Source organism: Orycteropus afer, unplaced genomic scaffold (genome assembly GCF_000298275.1).
Source record: "Orycteropus afer afer isolate SDZICR_OR568_19922 unplaced genomic scaffold, OryAfe1.0 scaffold00112, whole genome shotgun sequence".
NCBI lineage: Eukaryota > Metazoa > Chordata > Mammalia > Tubulidentata > Orycteropodidae > Orycteropus > Orycteropus afer.
In genome coordinates, this window is record NW_006921699.1 from 801,342 (window position 1) to 812,933 (window position 11,592).

The 11,592-nt window shown below is 39.0% G+C and overlaps 1 protein-coding gene across 1 annotated transcript in view; it reads right to left on the bottom strand.

The window, feature by feature from the left end:
• The window catches only part of RAPGEF6 (Rap guanine nucleotide exchange factor 6), a 682,053-nt gene that overhangs the window by 134,779 nt on the left and 535,682 nt on the right, over positions 1-11,592 (bottom strand). The gene's annotated exons all lie outside the window — the stretch shown is intronic.

The following is an 11,592-nucleotide window of genomic DNA, read 5'->3' on the forward strand; positions in this document are numbered from 1 at the left end:
GCAGTAATAGGCCTTGGGTTACTGCTGGTAATCCTGTCTTCCTCTTGTGAGATTAGAGGAGGTCAGAACATGTGGCCTCCTTGTCATTTTTGCAATAGGGTTTACAAGTGGAAGAATAATGGAATATAAAACTAGATTGGCAACAGAGGTTATTAGAAGCGAACAGCTTGAAATCTGGAGTGAAAGTGCAGATTATTAGGTAACTGTGAAGGACTGGCTTTTTAAACAAAGGAGTCATGAATATGACAGCATTCTTGCAACTTATTTCATGTAGGAGTAAAAAAAATGGGAGTAGTCAAAGATAACTAGGTTTTGACTAAGACCCCCTTGATCTTCTTAAAAGAAATATTAAAGACAGATGGAGCAGAACACATGGTTGGGGGGCAAAACTAGCTAAGGCAATCAGAAAGACATCCAGGTGGAAATGTTGAATTAGAATTCTAGAGAGACTGGCACTGTATCTGTGAATTAGGAAATCATGCTGCCACATAGGTGGCAACTGAAGCCTTGGGAATTTAAGATTGGCCAACCTAAATTACCAGTTCCAGGAATACATTTATTTACTTTCTAACTAAAAACTAAGGCATTTGACTGCTCACCACAAGGCTGGTGGTTCAAACCTACCAGCCTTGGAGGGAAGATTGGGCAATCTAACTTCCATAGTGATACTGCCTCAGAAACCCAAGGAGGGGTCACTATGAGTTGGATATGACTTGATGGCATTGAGTAGGGTTCGGTTTGGAAATCAAAAACCAGACTCAATGCCATGAAGTCGATTTGACTCATAGCAACCTCTCCTTGGGTTCCGAGGAGGTGTCACTATGGAAGTAGATTGCCCAGCCTTCCTTCTGAGAAGTGGCTGGTGGGTTTCCTTCTGAGGAGTGGGTGGTGGGTCTGAAGCGCCAGCTTTCTGGCTAACAGTCAAATGCCTTAGGCGCTACGTCAGCAGACCTTCCATTTACCTCCTACACAGAAATTTAAAAAGATAGGTGAATTTGTGCCTCAGGCTATTTTAAAGTGAATTAATGAAAACACAAGTGTAATTTTTTTTTTTTTTTTCAGGAAGTCAACACTTTACAACTTTTCAGTTCTTGGAAATAAACTAGGAAAAATAAATGTCTACAATGTAGAGGCACTCATTTTTTTAATGTATTCTTTATGATATACAACATATTCTATCCAAGAACATTGTAACATACTAATGTATACTTTCATCTAAATTTTAATCTTATTTGATTAGAAATATTCATAGTGGAACACTTATCTGCCTTATTTTTTCTCCCCAAACTGTGGTAAATGAAATTTCTTTGAAAGCCAAAGGTATTTATTTTTAAATATTAAAACTCACAAGAAAATTCATTAAAGCATAGCTACATATTTGGCTATATAAAATGCTGTCAATGGTTTTCCTGTTAAGTATTGCTATTAGGATGTCTCTCTCTTCCCCAACTCTCCAAAGAAAAATACTTTCATTATTTCTCAAGGCATTGATGTACAACTTATTTTAGGTTAAAAACCCACTGTTCTCAAGTCAATTCTGACTCACAGCAAGCCCCACTGGGTTCCGAGGCAGTAAATCTTCACTGCAGTAGACTGCCCTTGTGTTCCTTCTGTGAGAGGCTGGTGAGTTTGAACCGCCAACCTTCTCATTAGCAGTCAAAGCTTAGGCACTGTACCACCAAAGCTCCTTTATTTTGGGTTAAGGGTTCACTTTTTAAATGTCTCAAAGGCTGAAATTCACATAACCAGACAAACCAACCACTTCAACAGCTGCTGGTGAAGGTATATACACTGGCAATTTAATTACAGGTATACTTATAATAACAGAATTATGCATTTGTAGCCTTAACAGGTCATCCAAAGACAGTGTGAGGTCAAGGGAAAGAATGGCCCAGTACAAATACTGTATATCACTCTGAGCCATCTTCTTCCTTTGTTTCAGCTTCAAGAATCTAATTGGAAACAATCACAATTTAGTTGGTAATGTTATTTATCTTATACATGGATTTTTTAAAAATTTTAATCTTAGGTCTGGAAATCCTTTATTCTGAGGTGTGTATTTTATCAATCTATTATTCTGTTCCTCTACCTTTTACCATTTGGTTCATTATTCTTTTAATCTTTATCCACATTCATTTTTTCTTTTTAACTGGACACTACTAACGCTTCTTTAACATTTGTTAATTATAGAAGTTACAATGATCAGTGTGGAAAATAAATTTTAAAAAGTTTAAAGAAATTTAAAGAACCTAATAAAAACTTCCCAAAAACCTTCCACCAGGGGGGAAAAAAAAAACAAAACAAAACACATTCTTACCATTTGGTGCTCTTGAATTCAGATAAATACTCTACATATACATAGAAAATATATACACCTACTCCTTACTTATCAACGATCTCACTATCTTACATTTCACGTTTATGACAATAGTAAAAAATCGTACATCTGGCAGAAGCGAACACCAAGGAGTGAGGTAAGAGTAGAACTGGCTGTGATGGTTAAGGCTACGTGTCAACTTGGTTGGACCATGAATCTCAGTGGTTTGGCAGTTATGCAGTCATCTTCTGTTTTGCGATCTAATGTGGTCATCCTCCATTTTCACATAACACTGATTACTGCATAATGGCCTGGTCTCTGGAACTTAACCACGTTGGTAAATGAGGAGTGGGAGTAACATGTATGTATGTATATATATGTATACATATACATACATATATAAATACGTACTCACATGGTATTTTTAGTCAAATAATGAACACACTGTAATTTTTTTGCTAACAGCACAACCACCTTGTGTGTTAGTTTCCCATGCATACTACATATTATGCCCACTATTTACATGGGTTCATTATATGCAAAAAAATACAGCATAATTACTAAGATTCTGATTTTCTCCCCAGTCTGCTCTTATCTGTGTTGGCTTGCTTTTGTTTTGACCTTTATATTGTTTTTATTTTTTTAGCTATAGTCTTAAAGTTAACTGAATTAGAGTGCAGGATTTCTACCTTTTTTAACCACTCATAAAATACTGGGGAGCTCTGGTGGCACAGTCCCAAAGGCACCTGACTGCTAACCAGAAGGCTGGCAGTTCAAACCCACCAGCCACTCCTTGGAAGGAAGACTGGGAAATCTACTTCCGTAGAGATAATGCTTCGGAAATCCAAGGAGGGGTCACTGTGAGTCAGAATCGACTTGACAACACTGAGTTTGGTTTTGGTTTGTTTTGTTTTTCTCAAAATATTATCTTACATTTTTGCTTATTTGACTTTACTTTTATCATAATTTTCTAATTTCCTGTTTTGGTTCTAGAATTTCATTATTTTGTTCCTTTTATCTGTTCACTTTCCCTAACTTCATTAAATCTTACTTTTACCTTAATATTTAATTTATAACTTTTATTGCATTTACCCTTTATTATTAAACAATATGATTTCATTTATAGGACCTTTCGGAAAATGCAAAAGTACAAGGACAGAAAACAGATTGGTTGCCAGAGACTAGAGGGTGGGAGAGGAAAATGACTATAAGAAGGTGAAGTATACTCTCTAAGGTGACAGTAATATTCTATGTATCGATGTAGGATATACTAAAGAGGGTGAATTTTGCTATATATAAATTATAACTCAATCAAATGTCAAACAACATGCAAATAATGAATTATTATTTGTTGTTGTTGTTGTTATGTGCTGATGAGTTGTCCCTGACTCACAGCAACCCCTCCAAGGGTTTCCAAGGCAGTATCACTACAGAAGTAAACTGCCCAACCTTCCTTCCAAGGAGTGGCTGGTGGGTTTGAACCACCAGCCTTCTGGTTAGCAGTCAAGTGCCTTAGGCACTACGCTACCAGAGCTCCCCTATGAATTATTTAGGAGGCACAATTGATTTGATTTAGTGTTGACTGAAAGAGGAGAAATAATGGTAACTTTCAGATTTCTGGGGTATGGAAAAAGGTGTCATCCTCACTTTCTAACGGAGGCATTCCCTTGATATTCAGGGTAATTGGAAAGTATCCCTGCCCACAGTGTGTCCAACCTTCAAATGAATCTCTTGTAAGGTAGAATGAGTTGTAAAAAGTAGGCAACTAGCCACAGGGCCATAGTCCGACAGAAGACGACCTCTACAACCACACCAGTGGGAAGCACAAGAGAAATTGTTCCAGTCCCAATCTCAGTTCACCAGCCAGTAGATGTTAATATTAGTACCTCAGAAGCTGTACCCGCCCAAGACCTTGGCAAAGATTTAAAGACCAGTTGTACACAGATCATCTTCCAATTTATAGTAAAGAATTGGCCTTTCCAAGTGATCTTGACTCTCAACTATTCATTATCCTCTTTTTCTTTCCCTCACAACTATCCAGAGCTCTTCCCTTGCTCTAAAAAGAGGACATCTGACAGAAATGGAACACCTCAATGAGATCAGGTTCCTACAGCTCATCAATAACAAATTTCTATGGTCTGTCTTGGTTTATAGTCTCTTTTAGCAAACTCTAGACAGTCCAACTTATCCTGAGAGACTCAATAGTCACATCCCTGAACTTCATGAATCAATGGTTAATTTTCCTCAAAGTTCCTCTCCTGAAAAAACAGAATACAGGGAAATCACGGCAATAGTTAAAGCCAAAAGCACAACATAAACCCAAAATGGAAGGTGCCTTTTTTCCATTTTACATCTGCTTATAAACTTGCCACAACAGAAGAATGTTGATTTTCCTAAAACATCTGAACCTGGGTGTTTTGGTTACCTAATAATGCTCTGACAAGAATATACCACAAACGGGATGGCCTTAACAGGAGTTTACTCTCTTATGGTTCAGGAGGCTAGAAGTCCGAATTCAAAGTGCCAGGCTCCAGGGGCTGTATAAAAGCCCCTCAACTTTGGGCTTCAGCTCTGCCTCTTACTTCCAGCCCACTAAAGCTAGAGGCATCTCTTCACTCAAGCAGCTACTGGCTGCTGAGGCTAACAAGCCCAAGGTCGACAAATAAAATGGCACAGTCTCGATGTTACCAAACCACACGGCAGGCCATTAATTCAAGTCCATTTAAGTCCCAAGGTCAGCAGAGCATGGCAGGGCTGCTGAACAATGACACGGCTACATGCAGGGTCCATGCATGCCATAAGCTAGAGACTATCCCCAAGGCTTCTCCTTATTTACAGGAAGCAGGCCACATCCCAAAGGCAGCTACTCAGCTGCTTGTGGTAGATCCCACCATGGAGTTGATTGCCATTCTCATCATGGGGACTAACTACCACCAGCTGCCCACTCAACCAGGCCCAGCCAAGTTGACATACAAATTTAACTACCCCCCTGGGTAACAAAGGAGAACCAATGTCTAAAATGCTTTCCTCAGACAGTAATGATCTGAGCTACACAGAAGCCACATGTGGCTATCCTGTGCTATAAGTTTAAAATAGAGTCTGGATTTTGAAAAAATAATGTAAAAAATATCTCATTTACTGGAGTAATTTTAAATTGACAGAAAAGTCACAAAACTTAATACAGGGGTTCTGCTACTTACTTCACCCAGTTTTCTCCATTGTTAGCATCTTACATGACTGAGACATCACAAATGAGAAACTGACTTTGATACATTACTGTTTACTCAGCTCCAGACTTTCTCTGGATGCCATCAGTCTTTCCATGATTGCTCTATTCCTATTCCAGGTGCCAAGCCAGGGTCAGGTGGTACTTCTTTTTAAAAGAAGTTTAATTTTTATGTAGTTATTTTAGTGAATATTACAAGAATATATAATGACAACATCAAATACTACATCATGGGACAAATGAAATGATAAAAACAAACTAGTTTAAAGAAATATTATTATTTTTCGTTAGCTCAAACTCATGGCAACCTTACACATACCAGAAAGAAATGCTACCTTGTACTATGCTATATAGTTAATATTGATTACAAGCTGAAATTAGAGTTTTTTGGCTATAGTGGGTTAAATACAATGTATTATTAAAATTAATTTCACCTATTTGTTTTTACTTTTTTAAAATATGGCTACTGTTGTTGTTGTTAGGTGCTGTTGCGTTGGCTCCAATTCATAGTGACCCTATGTACGACTATGAAATACTGCCTGGTCCTATGCCAGCCTCACAATCCTTGCTATACCTGAACCCATCATGGAAGCTACTGTGTAAATCCATTTTGTTAAGGGCCTTCTCCTCTTTCATTGACCCTCCACCTTACCAAGCATGATATCCTTCTCCAGGGAATGGTCCCTTCTGACAACATGACCAAAGTAAATGAGATCAAGTCTGACCATTCTTGCTTCGAAGGAGAATTCTGGCTGCACTTCTAGGAAGATTTGTTTGTTCTTTTGGCAGTCCATGGTACTTTCAGTATTCTTCACCAACACCACAACTCAAAAGCATCAACTCTTCTTAAGTCTTCCTTGTTCACTATCCAGCTCTCACATGCATATGAGGAGACTGAAAACACCATGGCTTGGGTTAGGTGCACCTTAGTCTTCAAGCAGACATCTTTGCTCTTCAGCACTTTTAAAGAGGTCATTTGCAGGGAGGACACAGAATTGTGCACACAAGAGGCTAATACCACTACATCCACAATACTACATTACCACTAACACAAAACATTAGGCTACAGATAAATACATGGCCAACTGAGAAGATCAAATGGGGGTCAGCGAACAGGAATATACTCTAGACCAATGACAGATTCAGCTGAGGATAATCTTGCATAGATAGTAGTGATACAAAATAACCACAATCATTACAGAAGCAACAGAAGACAGACATTGAGTAATCCCTCAGACAGCCAGACACCTTGGAAGAGACCAGGACCATACTGGGGGACACCAGGCTCAAATGCGACAACATAATACATGAAAGTCTTGTTCCACAACCTACTTTGGTGAGTAGCAACTGGGGTCTTAGAAGCTTTTGAGCAGCCATCTAAGATGCAGCTAACGGCCTACTTTTGTCAGAAGCAAAGAAGAGTGAAGAAAACCAAGGGCATTTGGAAACAATCAGCCCTAGGATATGATAGACCTTGAGACTAGAAGAACTGGATGGTGCCTGGCTACCAATGCCAACCACTCAGGAAGGGATCAAAACTGGAGATCCTGGATAGAGTGGGAGGAAAAACATGGAACAAAATTCAAAAACACAAGAACGACCAGAATTACTGGTTGGATGGAGTCTGTTGGGACCCCCAAGGCTATAGCCCTGGGATACACTTTGGCCCTGGGATGAAACTCAGTCCCAAGGGCTGGCTCTCAGCCCAACAGTAATAAGACTTACATACAGAACACTCAACCCGGGGAGATGCACCCACCTACTCTACAGAGATACATCCCTTGCAGCGATCAGCCATGAGGCCCCAGAGGGGCAACATTCACACGGAGGAAAACTGGACAAGATGCCATTCCTCTTCAATTTGTCATTCCTGGAACAGTAGTGCATAACTAAGAAGGGGACAGGGATGGGGGGTCACTGGGAAGGCAGAAGAGGAGAGTGGGTTAGGATTGGGAATGGTATTTGGGGAGTGAAACCAAATGTACATGAACTGGTGAATATAAAACAAATTCTGCTCTGTAAATTTGCATCCAATGCACAATTAAAAAAAAAAAAAGTCATTTGTAGTGGATTTGCTCAGTGCAATATATCACCTGATGTCTTGACTTATGCTTCCATCAGTGTTGATTGTGGAAGCAAGTAATATGAAATCTTTAACAACTTCAATATTTTCTCCATTTATCGTGATGCTGCTTATCGGTTCAGTTGTGAGGATTTTCATTTTCTTTATGTTGAGATGTAATCCATATCGCAGACTGAAGTCTTCAATCTTCATCAGTAAGTACTTCAATTCATCCTCATTTTCAGCAAGCAAAGTTGTGTCAACTGCATATCACAGGTTGTTAATGAGTCTTCCTCCAATCCTGATACCACAGTCTTCTTCATATAGTCCAGTTTCTCACATATTTTGTTCAGCATACAGACTAAATAGGTACGGTGAAAGGATACAACCTTGACACACTCCCTTCCTGATTTTAAACCATGCAGTATTCCCTTGTTCTGTTCGAACGACAGGTTCCTGATGAGCACAATCAAATGTTCTGAAATTCCCATTCTTCTCAATGTTACCCATAATTTGTCATGATCCACACAATCAAATGCCTTTGCATAGTCAATAAAACACAAGTAAACATTTTTATGGTATTCTTTGCTTTTAGCTAAGATCCATCTAACATCAGTAATGATATCCTTTGTCCCACATCCTCTTCTGAATCCAACTTGCAGTTCTGGAAGTTCTCTGTCAATATATTGCTGCAACCATTTTTGAATTATCTTCAAGCAAGAATTTACTTGCATGTGTTATCAGTGATATTGTGAAACATCTCAATGGGTATTCTGTCAATTCCTGGAGCCTTGTCCTTCACCATTTCTTTCAGTGTAGTTTTGACTTCCTCCTTCAGTACCATTGGTTCTTGATCATGTGCCACTTCCTGAAATGGATAAACATCGACCAATTCTTTTTGGTACAGTGACTCCATCTTCTTTTGATGCTTTCTGCATCAGTCAGTGTTTTGCCCATAGAATCTTTCAATATTGCAACTTAAGGCTTGAATTTTTTCTTCATTTCTTTCAGCCTGAGAAATGCCTAGCATTTTCTTCCCTTTTGGTTTTCTAACTTCAGGTCTTTGCACATTTCATTCTAGTAATTAACTTTGTCTTCTCAAACTGCTCTTTGAAATCTTCTGTTTAGCTGTTTTATCCTGTCATTTCTTCCATTTGCTTTAGCTATGCTTTGCTCAAGGGCAAGTTTCAGGGTCTCTTCTGCCATCCATTTTGCTCTTTTCTTCCTTTCCTGTCTTTTCAAGGACCTTTTGCTTTCTTCATGGATGATGTTCTTGTTGTCATCCCACAATTCCTCTGGTTTTCAGTCACTGGTGTTCATTCAGTGCACCAAACCTATTCTTCAGATGATCTCTAAGTTCAGGAGGGATATAATCAAGGTCATATTTTGGCTCTCGTGGACTTCTTTGAATTGTCTTTAGCTTCAACTTGAACTTCCATATGAGCAGTTGATGGTCTGTTCCACACAGTCAGCTGCTGGCCTTGTCCTGGTTGAAGATACTGAGTTTCTCCATGGCCTCTTTCCACAAATGTAGTCAATCTGATTCCTGTGTACTCCATCTGGTGAAGTTCATGTGTATTTTGTTGAAAAAGGTATTTGCAACGAGTAAGTCATTGGTTTTGCAAAATTCTATCATGTGATCTCTAGCGATATTTCTATCACCAAGGCCGTATTTTCCAGCTGCCGGTGGTGATTCTTCTTTGTTTCCAACTTTCCCACTCCAAACACCAGTGATAATCAACACATCTTGATTGCATGTTTGGTCAATTTCAGACTGCAGAAGTTGGTAAAAAAAATTTTCAATTTTCTCATTTTTGGCTTTGGTGGTTGGTGCGAAATTTGAATAACAGTGGTATTAATAGGTCTCTCTTGTCGGCATATGGATATTATCCTATCACTGACAGCATTATACTTCAGGATAGATCTTGAAACATTCTTTGTGATGATGAATGCCACGCCATTGCTCTTCAATTTGTCATTCCAGGAATAGTAAATCATATAGTTGTCTGATTCAAAATGGCCAAAAACAGTCCATTTCAGCTCACTAATCCCTAGGATATTGATCTTTATGTATTCCATTTAATGTTTGACAACTTCCAATTTTCCTAGATTCATACTTCATACATTCCATGTTCTGATTATTAATGGATGCTTGTAGCTGTTTACTCCTGTTTTGAGTTGTGCCACATTAGCAAATGGAGTCCTAAAAGCTTTACTCTATTCAAATCATGAAGGTTGGCTCTACCCTGAGGAGGCAGCTCTTCCCCAGTCATATTTTGAGTGCTTTCTGACCTGATGGGCCCATCTTCCAGTACTATACCGGACAATGTTTCTGGGTTATTCATAAAGTTCTCCAGTAATATATGAGATAGTGTTTCACTGCTATTTGTAAGGTTTTCAATGGCCAATTCTTTGAGAACTGGATGAACTCTTCCTTCCTCTGAGTCTGTCTTAGTCTGGAAGGTCCGCTGAAACCCGTCCACCATGTATAACCGTGCTGGTATTTGAAATACTGGTGGCATAGCCTCCAGCCTCACAGCAACACACAAGCCACAACAGTACGAGAAAACAAAAGGTGAGTGGTGGAATGTGGTTACTAGAAAATTTAAAACAGCACCTGTGGCTCACATTTTAAAATATGAAGTATAATAGAAACTACTGGACAGTACTGAGGGAGCTCTGATGGCATAGTTTCTAAGGCATTTGACTGCTAACCAGAAGGCTGGCAGTTCAAACCCACCAGCCAGTCCTCGAAAGGAAGACTGGGCAGTCTACTTTCACAGTGATACTGCCTTGGAAACCCAAGGAGGGGTCACTATGAGTCAGATCTGATTTGACGGTAGTTGAGTTTGGTTTTTTAGACAGTATTGTAACAGATAAAACCAAAAAACCAAAACCAAACTCACTGCCATTGAGTTGATTTCGACTCATAGTGATCCCCACTGGGTTTCAGAGGCAGTAGATATTTACGGAAGTAGATTGCCCCATCTTGCTCCCGTGGATAGCAGGTTTTAATTTCCAACCTTCTTTAGCAGTCAGATGCCTTAGGCACTGTGCCAACAGCACAGCTAAATTCCTAAATAAAGCAAGTTCTTCAATATCATGTTCCCCAAGCCATTTCATTAAAGCTATTTTATGTTATGGTATCTGACAAAATCAAACTAGACAAAAAGTACCACACTCAGAGGACTGGCCCCTAAAATTTCCATGAAAGGAAACACCATAGAAGTTCTTTTGTCAGAATCACGAAACAACCTCTGCAATGGCCTGAACCTAACTTGGGTTCAATCCCAGCAGAATTGTATGATGATTCTCTCAGTGTGTGGGTGTTTCCAGAGTACTTCTCTTATTACTACTGAAAAGCTCCATAAATTTAGAATTATGCCTACTGTTTTTTTTAATAATGGAGAAGTCCATAAATATACACAGTACTTAATTCATGTTACACTACAATATAGTCCTGACAATTCAAATGCAATCCTAATTTTCTTCATCAATTCTACTTAGAGGTTTATATAGTCAATTATAACAAAATCAGCCTTTTTAGAAGTTTAAATTCAGTTGTTTAAAGAACTTTCTCACTTGGATAAAAGAAATTAAAGAGAATACCGTTTACAAGTCTAAGTAAAGAAGTGATCTGTCTTTTAAGGTTGATTAAATATGGTCCAGAGTGTGTACATACGGTTGTTGTTGTTGTTATGTGCTGTTGAGTCAGACCCGACTCATAGCGACCCCTCCTTGGGTTTCCAAGGCAGTATCACTACGGAAGTAGATTGCCCCATCTTCCTTCTACCAGAATGATTCCTAGCCAAGGGGAAACTGGGTTGTCTTTACATAATGGAGGTAAAGACGAATATGTCTGGAATACAGGAGATTCTTTAGGACATCTTTTAGTACTACCATGCCCTGTGATTAAAGTCAATGGAAAATTACAATATGCCTTCTACCAGAGCGGCTCCTCGGAAGGAAGATGGGGCAATCTACTTC